The following is a 10564-nucleotide window of genomic DNA, read 5'->3' on the forward strand; positions in this document are numbered from 1 at the left end:
GTCAGACCGACTGACTGACTGACTGACACACTGACTGACTGACCGACCGACCGACCGACCGACCGACCGACCGACCGACCGACCGACTGACTGACCGACTTAAACATGGGATAAGTAAAATCATACCTGCGATACTGAGCCCTCTAGAGTTCTTCTGTGAATTCCTAAACATTTCATGCAAATCCCTGCATGAAACAATGGTAAACAACGTTCTGAATTAGCTTTTTCATAAATCTAATTAGCAAAACTGAAGAATAAAGTAAATAAAGCAGTACCTTGACCGATTTCGCACAAAATCCCCCAACTTTCAAATATTTCTGATGACAGTCGCTTTGTTACGCCTCTAACCGGTTTTTGTTTGCTGTCGTGAGCTGGATGTTTGCATGATTTGCTTGGACGCCATCCCAGCCCAAACTGATCTCTGTGGAGTGGGCATATTGTGAAAGTGTCCACATCCTCTTCATTGAATAATCCCGCTCTGAGAAGACACAACTTCCATTCCACGTTCACATCATTCGGTGAAGTCTGGAAGCAGCCTTTTAGATGATTTGAGACATTATTTGTACATGATTTTAGTGGAAGAAAAAACGTCTGTTTGTTGTTTCGCCTAGAAATCCCACAAGATTTTTTCGAATATTTTTGGAAAGAGCAAAACGCCATTGCATTATCAGAACCAAAACAAGGTTCTCATATAGTTAAAGAAATGATTGAAGGACAATTAACTATCGATCGATACGTCGCTTTTAATGTCTCCACTGTTAATGTATGCAAATTTGGTGTGTATTTAAATACGTCTAATAAAAACACATTCGAAGCAAGAAGTCTATAAGAAGTGTATAAGATGTATCAAAGAAATCTAAGAAAATATTATAGAATCTTAAAATTTTTCAAGTTCGTCGTGATTAGATGAAAAAGCTGGATCATGTAATAGTGATGATGATAAAGTTAGCATGAACCGAGTTAAAAGAAATTCCGCGCAACCAATCAAAGACAACTATTCTCACGCCTGAAATGAACAAGACATTTTGATTTCGATCCTGATCGATCGTATCAGATAAAAATATTAAAATGTTAAAGTATTTTTGAGCTTGATTTATGGCATGTGAGAGTAGTTTTGTTTATAGCAACATAAAGTTAAGTGGATGTCGAACGAATAAGGGAATTTAAAATTAAGATGAAATTGTATAAAAAGCATCGATCGACACAAAGTGCCTTATATTTGAGTCAACGAGCACAGAATATATATATGTAAACAACAAATCTAAATTGCGAACTTGTATTTACTATTCTTACACGGTAAAGGTTTTTATACATTATAATATGGCCTAAGTCTACGCCGTTTTTTGTTTGAAAATATCGTCATGGACGTATTGTTGGGTCACGTGACACCTTCTAACAAGCGAAATTTCATCTATTTGAGATGTAATTTTTCCTAGAAAAATGAAACCTTTACAAAGATTTTTTTTGCTAAACAGGTTGCCCTATCATTGATATATCTGTGATAGCTTTCGAAGTCAAAGGAAATGAAGCCGCATATTGGAACATAGCTCCTTTCTAATCTATATTTTTATAAGCTCGAAAACAACTGCATAATATCCATAATTCAAAAATCTACAGAACTGTCAAATTTTAAATACTTAAATTTTTATTTACTTTACAATGCTTATAAGGTCACAAGTCAGTCGTGGAAAAGATATGAATTCTCTATCTAAACTGTAGAAAAAATACGAGACCCTCAAACTTCATGAAAACTTTATGCTAATTTTGGCCGTTTTGAGGCTAAAACATTCAAACAGCTGTAACTCCAACGCTTTTTACACTAAGGTCAAACAACTTTGCTTGAGTAGTAAGCTCATCAAGATGTACAAACAAGCTAAGTTTAAAGAAAATCGGTGAGGTACCATGTAGACCTGCCTGCATGGTTTTCACACGGACTCGCTCTTAAGGCAGCATGATTATTATGAAAAGACAGAAGATCGGTGGATACACCTAACAAAACTCATTAAACAAAGAATCGAAGATCAGGAATTTCAAACTTGGCTTGGCGACTTATATAACGACGAACGGACGAAAAGATTCACAAAAAAATAAATTGAGAACGTATAGAAGGTTTAAAACAGTGTATAAGCAAGAAGAATACCTGAGAGGAGTTAGCAACATCAAACATAGAATAAGTCTTACAAAACTCAGAATCAGCGATCACTGTCTTCAGATTGAAGTGGGCAGATATACTCGACCATACACTAAACCTGAAGAAAGGCTTTGTCCTGTATGTAAGGTTGGTGTAGAAGATGAGGTACACTTCCTTCTAACATGTTCAAATTATATTGTAGAAAGGAAAAATCTTCTGAATAAGATAAAGGAGGCAGCAAACTTTAAAGTAGAATGGTTAAGCGAAGAAGAGAAATTTAATTTTATCATAAACCACAACAAACCAATTCAAAAAATAGTAGCTAAATATATACATGACTGTTTTAAAAAGAGGGATGATCTAAAGCAATAAAATCTTTGACAAATTCAACTTATTGATATTTTGGTGAAAAAAGGAAAAGACATTATATATAGATCGATGAGCGGCGATCGCTGATATTATTATAAATAAGAAGTCAATATATATTAGTTTATTGAATTATTTTATTTTTTTATTGGCAGCAATCCAATGTAAATATGTTTATACGGAGCCAATAAAATACGTTGTCTTGTCTTGTCTTGTCTTGTTACCTCCTGCGGATTCGGCCGGATGACGTCATGATTATTATTCAAGGCAGGAGGGAATTTTTCCCTCATTGGATTCAATTTACTTGACAGTTCGATTTGTTATTCCTAATTTATTGTATGTCTTCAGATTGATGGTAAGTGCGGTTTTTCTAGTTTTCGCTTGATCTTTTGATCTGCATGATTTCCAGTTGTTCGCCTTAGTGCAACTGTCGCTGCGATATGCAAATAATGAGTAAGCTTCATGCATCAAGAAATTTGGATTATATTATATCTATTTCAATCTCTCATTTGTGAGAAATATTTGACGGTATTTTAGTTATTTTAGACCATAATCCTTTTCACATTGCTTTTGTTCTTTAATTATGACTATTGTTCCTGTATCCTCTAAGGAATCAAAAATTTAATATGAAAGAATTAAAAAAACTATTATGGTATAGAGTCGGAGGTAGAACGTCATCCCGCTTCAGGCTTATTGAACCCCGGTCTCCCGCGTGACAGGCGGACATAAATTGGTCTCTATTCTTATCAAACATTCACTCTCCAACGATTCCAATTTGTTTCCTGTCACTAGGGCTTCGGAAGAGAGCAAGATATTGAGCATTTCGACTATTAAATTTCCCCTTAGGAAACATATTCTGAAGCAAGAGGATAACACTAGCATTTCTATGGCGACCCTGGGTAAATAATCGAGCTACTACAGGACTGTCTGTCGCTTCGGCCATCAGATCATCCAGTATGATTATGTTGTTGTACTTGCTATTGATTTGATTTAAATCCTCAGAAAGCTCAGGAAGACCCCGTTCAAATCGAATCCTTTTTCCCAACGAGTCTTTTAAAGTGTTGTAACCATCTTGCCATTGATTATAGCACCATAGGATGCGGATATTTTTCTACTCTTCAAACACGATACGATTCTTTTCGAAAATCTGTTGGGCGAAAAAAGTTTTACCACACTGAGTGGGACCCACGACCAAGAGAGAAAATTTATGGCGGAAGTTGAATTCTTGACGGGAAGCAGTAGTCAAAGACAGCGATACTTTTGGAGTTTTTGTTGATTTGAGTACAGAGCTTGTTCTCTTTCGAACGCATCTGATCGCGATGAGAGGTCGATGTGGGGTCCATGTAAGGTCGATGTGGGGTCGATCGGGTATCGCCTATCAGCTATCAAGCTATCGGCTATTCTAACTCTGAAAAAGAAGCACTAAGACCTTATGCTAATGATATTAGAGCGTTAGCTGACTCATCAGTACCGTTCAAAACAAAGAAAATAATTCTAGCTCAAAGCGGCGGCAAATTTGTGAAGACGATCGCCTCCCCTTTGATGGAGGATTTAAGTTTATTTTTGGTATAAAAACCCTGTACGAGCCTAGGGTGTCATTCTACCCTGGTCAACAATAATCAGTGATCATCATGAAGAGAAAGTGGGTTGAAGATTCGGAGGAAGAAGTATCAGACTCCGAGAACCATCACCTCTCCTAGTGAAGAGGAGCCTTTGAACAATGACCTTGATCAGATGGTACAGCAGCTTCCTAAAAACCTACCGAGGGAGAAGGTTCTCAATTTACTACACAGCATGACTGCTTCTAAGAATATTTTGTACTGGAATACAAATGGAGAAATGACTTATCATCAACGAAGAATTCCATTAACCAACATGATAAAGTTGATCGAGTATGCTTTACTGCCTTACAACAGTTACAACCCAGTTTTCCGAACACCTAGAGGTTTGAAAACGTTTACCAATGGATTGGCAGAACTCGGGATCAACAAATATCTCATCGGCAATCTGAGACTATTAGTAGACCTTGTTGCTACGCAACCTGAAAATGAAGACTCGGACGACAGTGAAGCTAAAAGTCAATCAACTGATGACCAAGAAAACGAAGAGCAGTAGGAAGAAAATAGCGTTAATGACGAAGATGGTGATGATGAGGATGAGGATGATGGTGAGGAGGAGGATGAAGAGGAAGGAGAGAGAGTATGGACGAGGAACAAGTGTCACGCTTGTCAAGAACCCCGACAATTTTCAAAGATTTTAGTATAGTGCGGTGCCAAAGGTCATTGGCACGAAGGTCACTACTCAAGGAACATATGAGCGAGGTTGTCCGGTGCGACATTTGTACGAGCACGTTCCCTGCTAGTTTACAGAACACACACAAACTGTTTTACTGCTGTAATGAATGCGATTCAATTCATCGGATGTTGCTAAGATCAGGCAGTTTGAAACTCGTCTAGTTTTTTCCAAACTTTTTTATTGCTCATCTGTCTGGTCAGGCACAAGTAAGAGTAACGTTAATGAATTGCAGCTAGTTCAAAACTTTATGCTCTATAATGTCTGGAAAACGAAAGTATGATCATATAACTCCAACACTGAAACAATTAAATTTTTTAACAATATCCAAACTTCTATACCTTAGAGACGCTGTTCTAATGTTCAAATGTATGAAGGGTTTAGTGCCCGAGTATTTGTCGTATATGTTTACCTTAAGATCTGAGATTCACAACCGAAGCACGCGGAACAGTGATTCCAATGCGTAGAAAAAAATTAGCTCAACAGTCGTTCTTTTTTAGAGCTGTTGATATTTGAAACTCTGTTCCCAAAAGTATGGCCAAAATAAATTCAGTCAAACTTTTTAAAAATACCCTTAAAAGTAGCCTTTTAACGGAATGGTTGGCTGATTAGTTTCTCTAAGTACTTTTTAACTTATGCTTTTCGATTAATCAATAATGAGTCTAATTATTATCCAAGCATCAGATGTGCTATTATTTACATTATATACCTTTGTGACCCTCATGGAATCGAACCCCTTGGTTCGGTGTCTTTTACAATGCATTATATTGTTATATTTTAGGATTTCCTTTTCTAGAAATTATTTGTAAATAGCGCCTTTCTTAGTTTAGGTTTGCTTAATTCAATCTTTTGTAAATTAGATCTTTTGTAAATTAGATCTGAAAAGCCCTTCAGAGGGAGATCAATAAAGGGATTGTATTATATTTTATATTTTACATTTTATATTTTACAATTTATATTTTATATCGTAATTCCTATACATTTCTTTATAAACCATACACAGGAACCTTGTTTATAGCTATATAAATTATTTTTTTGTTACGTATACACTGCGATACAGGACAAGGTTCAGGAAACGTTTATTATTTATTGAGGGCCTACAAAATGTTGGAAATAAACAGGGGTTCCCAAAAACAAATTAAAAGGGCATACTAATGTGGGATTGGATAAAAAAAAGTAAAAGTATTTGAAGGAGGTAGTGAAATCTCATCACAAGAAGGCACTACTCAAGGTGATCCTTTAGCAATACCATGGTACTCAATAAACACATCTCTGATCATTCACCTATTAAGAATGCGCCTACCAACTGTTAAGCAAGTATGGTTTGCTGATGACTCTGCTGGAGCAGGAAGGATCACTGAGTTACTTGACTGGTTTGAACATCTCAGTAAAGAAGGTTTAAAGTGTCAACGGATCTAAAAGCTGACTGATTGTTAAGACACAGGAACTAGCGTTTGAATGAAATCAGGTTTTTGAAGGCAAGGTTAATATAACGACTGAGGGTAAACGCCACCTTGGCGCCTTTATTGGCTCAAAGGAATGCAAATATCAGTACTGCCTCGAGAAAGTCGCTTAATGGAAAGAAAAGCTAGAGCTACTCACCGAAGTTGCAAAAAGTCATCCACACACAGCATATACTGCCTGCACTAAAGCTTATAAATCCAAGTTCACTTTCTACCTTCGAACGATTGGATCATTTGAAGAATATGTAGATCCTATCTACGATGTCTTGAGTGGGAGCTTCATTCCCACCCTCCTTGGACAGGAAGAACCGTTACCTGATATGTTGCTAGAAATCATCACCTTACCTCCAACACAGGGGGGTTTAGGTATACAGTCACTGAGAGATCAAGCCCCGAAAGCAGTTTGCTGCATCTAAGGCAATATGTGCACCCCATGTGGAGTCCATCAGAGAACAAAGTATAAAATCACCAGACTCAGCAGAGGAGCTAAAGAAGCAACAACAATCTTTGAAGTCGGCACATTTGAAAGCCAAGATGAATCTCGTAGATGCGACAACACCACCTGACCTATTGCCATATGTGAATCAAGCGAGAGACAAAGGAGCAAGTTCGGGGCTTGACTCGTTCCCACTTAAAGAACAAGGGCCATCCCTAAATAAACAGGAATTCAGAGACTCTCTGCGTCTGCGCTACAATCTACCTTTGACGGAACTACCCACTCATTGCACATGTGGGCCACCTTTCTCAGTACGCCACGCCTTATCCTGTAAAAAAGGCGGTTTTGTTGCACAAAGGCACGACGGAGTTCGAGACTTACTAACTTGCTCACCAAAGTCTGCAACAATGTTGAAGCCGAACCTCGTCTCATTCTTTTAGATGACGAGACATTTGATCTCCGATCTGCAAACACAAGTCCTGAGGCAAGACTGGATATAAAGGCTTGAGGTCTCTGGAGTAGTGGAGTGAGTATTTTTCGATGTACGTGTGACGCATTTAAGGTGCCTGGACCCCCTCACGCTTGACCGCTACCTTCCACGTTTGGAACGCTGGTGCATAAACGTGTTTTATCCGATTGCAAATCTTTTTTGCACATAAGTCACATAAAGATTGAATTAATGTTTGATGCAATTTTTAGTGAGATCGGACGTCATAACACGTGATTATGATGAAATATTTGTTTTCGTTAAGAAAACAATTTTAGTCTTGCAGAGCGTTCAACACTAAAATGCTTCGTACCACATAATTATATACTAGATGCCTCCATTTGTAGGGATTTTTGAAAAAATCTATCTAGCTAATTATGAGATATTTGAGATTATTTAAATATAGTGCATAATCTACTTCAAAACTAAACAATGGATTTGATACGGCCGAAATTGTGATAAACGTCCCACGTTTGAATAAAAAAAACTGTGTATTACCATGCTTCGGGAGTAAATCGGAAAGCAGCCAAGCGAGATCAGACCGTGCATGATGCGAAAGAATTTGGTGTTATGGTCATTAGCAAACAATAGGATTCCCAGAGCATCAAATCGTTGGGAAACGATCAATGTTTTCTGTATTTCTCGTTCGCTTTAGATCGCTTTAAATGAGTTCAATAGTCTTGCAATTTTGTGTAATATTAGTTTAAGTTCTAATTTGTATCCTGACGTAGTTTTGAGAGAAATGATCAGCGAATTTTAGAATAATGGAAGAACTAGTAAGATTGACTAGAAAACTGCGATGAAAAGTGCGCATCAAATGTTTACCCCGTCTTCTGCACTATACGTTTTCACAAAATCGCATAAGTCGATTACCTTCAAAATGGTCCTTTTAAAACTAGATACAGAGTAAAACTAAATGAGCAAGGACTTTTGTGAATATATAGCTCTGAAATATTAATTCCGGCCGTATCAAATCCATTGTTTAGTTTTGAAGTAGATTATGCACTATATTTAAATAATCTCAAATATCTCATAATTAGCTAGATAGATTTTTTCAAAAATCCCTACAAATGGAGGCATCTAGCATATAATTATGTGGTACGAAGCATTTTAGTGTTGAACGCTCTGCAAGGCTAAAATTGTTTTCTAAACGAAAACAAATATTTCATCATAATCACGTGTTATGACGTCCGATCTCACTAAAAATTGCATCAAACATTAATTCAATCTTTATGTGACTTATGTGCAAAAAAGATTTGCAATCGGATAAAACACGTTTATGCACCAGCGTTCCAAAAGTGGAAGGTAGCGGTCAAGCGTGAGGGGGTCCAGCCACCTTAAACTCTACAAGTAACCTGAACAAGACTACGGCCACTACTATCTTTAAAGAGCAAGAAAAGAAGAAAAAACGAAAGTATCAACAAAGAATTCTCGACGTCGGAACAAAGGGAGGGATGGGAAGTGAGTGTCAGACGTTTTTAAAGAACTTAACTAATAAACTGTCCTTGAACACAGGAGAAAACTACGCTTCGACCATGTCATGGGTTCGCACTCGATTAAGATTTGAAATTCTTAAATCTACAATGTTGTGTATAAGAGGGTCTTTCAGGAATGGAAACTATATTAATGATGACTTTAGTTTAAATAATTTCATTGCTGACATTAATTAGAGTTTTAAGATATAATTCCTATTATTACATGTATTATTAGAGTACAAACACAAAAAGTGTGCAACACTTTGCACTATTTAGTAGTAAATAGTGCTAATTAAACAATAGAAAACAATAGGATTAGCATAATTTAGCAGTATTTAGTGGTATTTATGTAGTACACTTATCGTGTTTGTACTCTAGTATTAAGTATTTTTTTCATATTTGTCTTGTTACCATTATTTTTTATTATCTCGAAAATTCCAATTCCGTTTTCTTGTGCTTTTCTTATAGATGTTCAAATATTCAAATCTGCCCTCAAGATGACGATGTAGGTAGAAAGCTTTGGAAAATAAATGTAAAAGTACTCCAGAAAGTTGAACAAATTACTACTTCAATTTCCTGTCGTATTTGCCAAGCTTTCGACGTGCACATTCATATTCAGGGCAGAGTCGAAATAACGGAAAAAACCCAAAAACGTAAGCAAACAGCGTAGAGCGCGCGCAGTAAATGCGCGTGCAGAAAAACAAAGGGTTTTAAAATAGCATCAAACTGTGCACATGATGGTTACAAGGCTATATAGGGGGAATTCCTTCCCCTAGTTACTTTTCTCTTGATTATCGTAAATAGAGATTGGAATTATGCATAAATGAAATTTTTCAATGAATTATTTAAAAATTGTAAAGTATTTCTTTTATATATTTTTTCACCTATTTATGGCCCCCCTTCGATACATATATCATTTATAGGATAAGGTTGCACCAAGTCTACTCTCAATTTGATCGACCTCAAAGAATTTGTGAATATGAAGAACATGGCAGCTTTTTTGAGTGCTTTTTCATAACTAAGCAACTATGTTCATTGAAAGTATTGTTGTAACAAAAATCAATAATTAAATAATCAAAGTTACACCCAAGGAAATGTAAAGCTTTAGGATCACTTTTTGTTGAAAGTAAATAAAGTAGCAATATGTTCATTAATGATTCAATTGTAATTACTGTCAATTTAACAATAAACATCGCAATAATGTTCTTAAAGTTAAACATTCTAAAAAGTTAAGAAACCATTTCGATAATGAAGGAGATTATAGTCTAGAAGGCCATTTTGACTGGATTTTTTTATTCGTTTCGATTTCATATATCTAAAGTGGTCCTTGATATGTATTTGTTTCCTTAGATTGATGTGACTCCTGTTGCAAGACAAGGCAACGACAGTTCACTTCACATCAACCAACTCAAGGTTTACCAACCTCGTATTAGAAGATTACGTGGTAGTCATGTCGTGGTCAGGCATCCTGTCAACGAGGAACTTGAAAAAAAGTTGTCAAATCCTTTCTACTTTCGTCAACACGATCATGGGACAGTAGTTGATGTTTTGTTTCCAAGAAACGACGAACCAAGAGTTATAGCTCTCAAGAAAGGTGAGGAAAGCTAATATATTTTTTAGAAATAATTTGGCGATTAATCCCTTAAAAACACAGAAAGTTGTAGTTGGGTACGGGTTAATCAATCAAAACTTCCCGCACATTACTTGACCCTGATAAACCCTTTCCCCCCCCCCCGCGATCTCAAGGCACGGCTCCTATAGTCACGGATTGCTATAGCCTGCCGTGTGCTGGACTTTGCTGATCAAGAAAGAGACATTAATAAAAATAACCAATACAAACATCATCAACCCAGATATAATCTTTGGATTGATCAAAGGAGAGTAGGTAGAAAAGGAACTCACGGATTGTAATTA

The 10564-nt window shown here is 36.6% G+C and overlaps 1 pseudogene; it reads left to right on the forward strand.

The window, feature by feature from the left end:
• The first annotated feature begins 4291 nt into the window (after window positions 1–4291).
• LOC148913948 (uncharacterized) lies at window positions 4292–8845 on the forward strand (annotated as a pseudogene).
• The last annotated feature ends 1719 nt before the right edge of the window (window positions 8846–10564 follow it).

Source organism: Actinia tenebrosa, unplaced genomic scaffold (genome assembly GCF_029948245.1).
Source record: "Actinia tenebrosa isolate PJP-AT-01 unplaced genomic scaffold, QUT_ActTen_1.0 PGA_scaffold0__85_contigs__length_37466705, whole genome shotgun sequence".
Classification (NCBI taxonomy): domain Eukaryota; kingdom Metazoa; phylum Cnidaria; class Anthozoa; order Actiniaria; family Actiniidae; genus Actinia; species Actinia tenebrosa.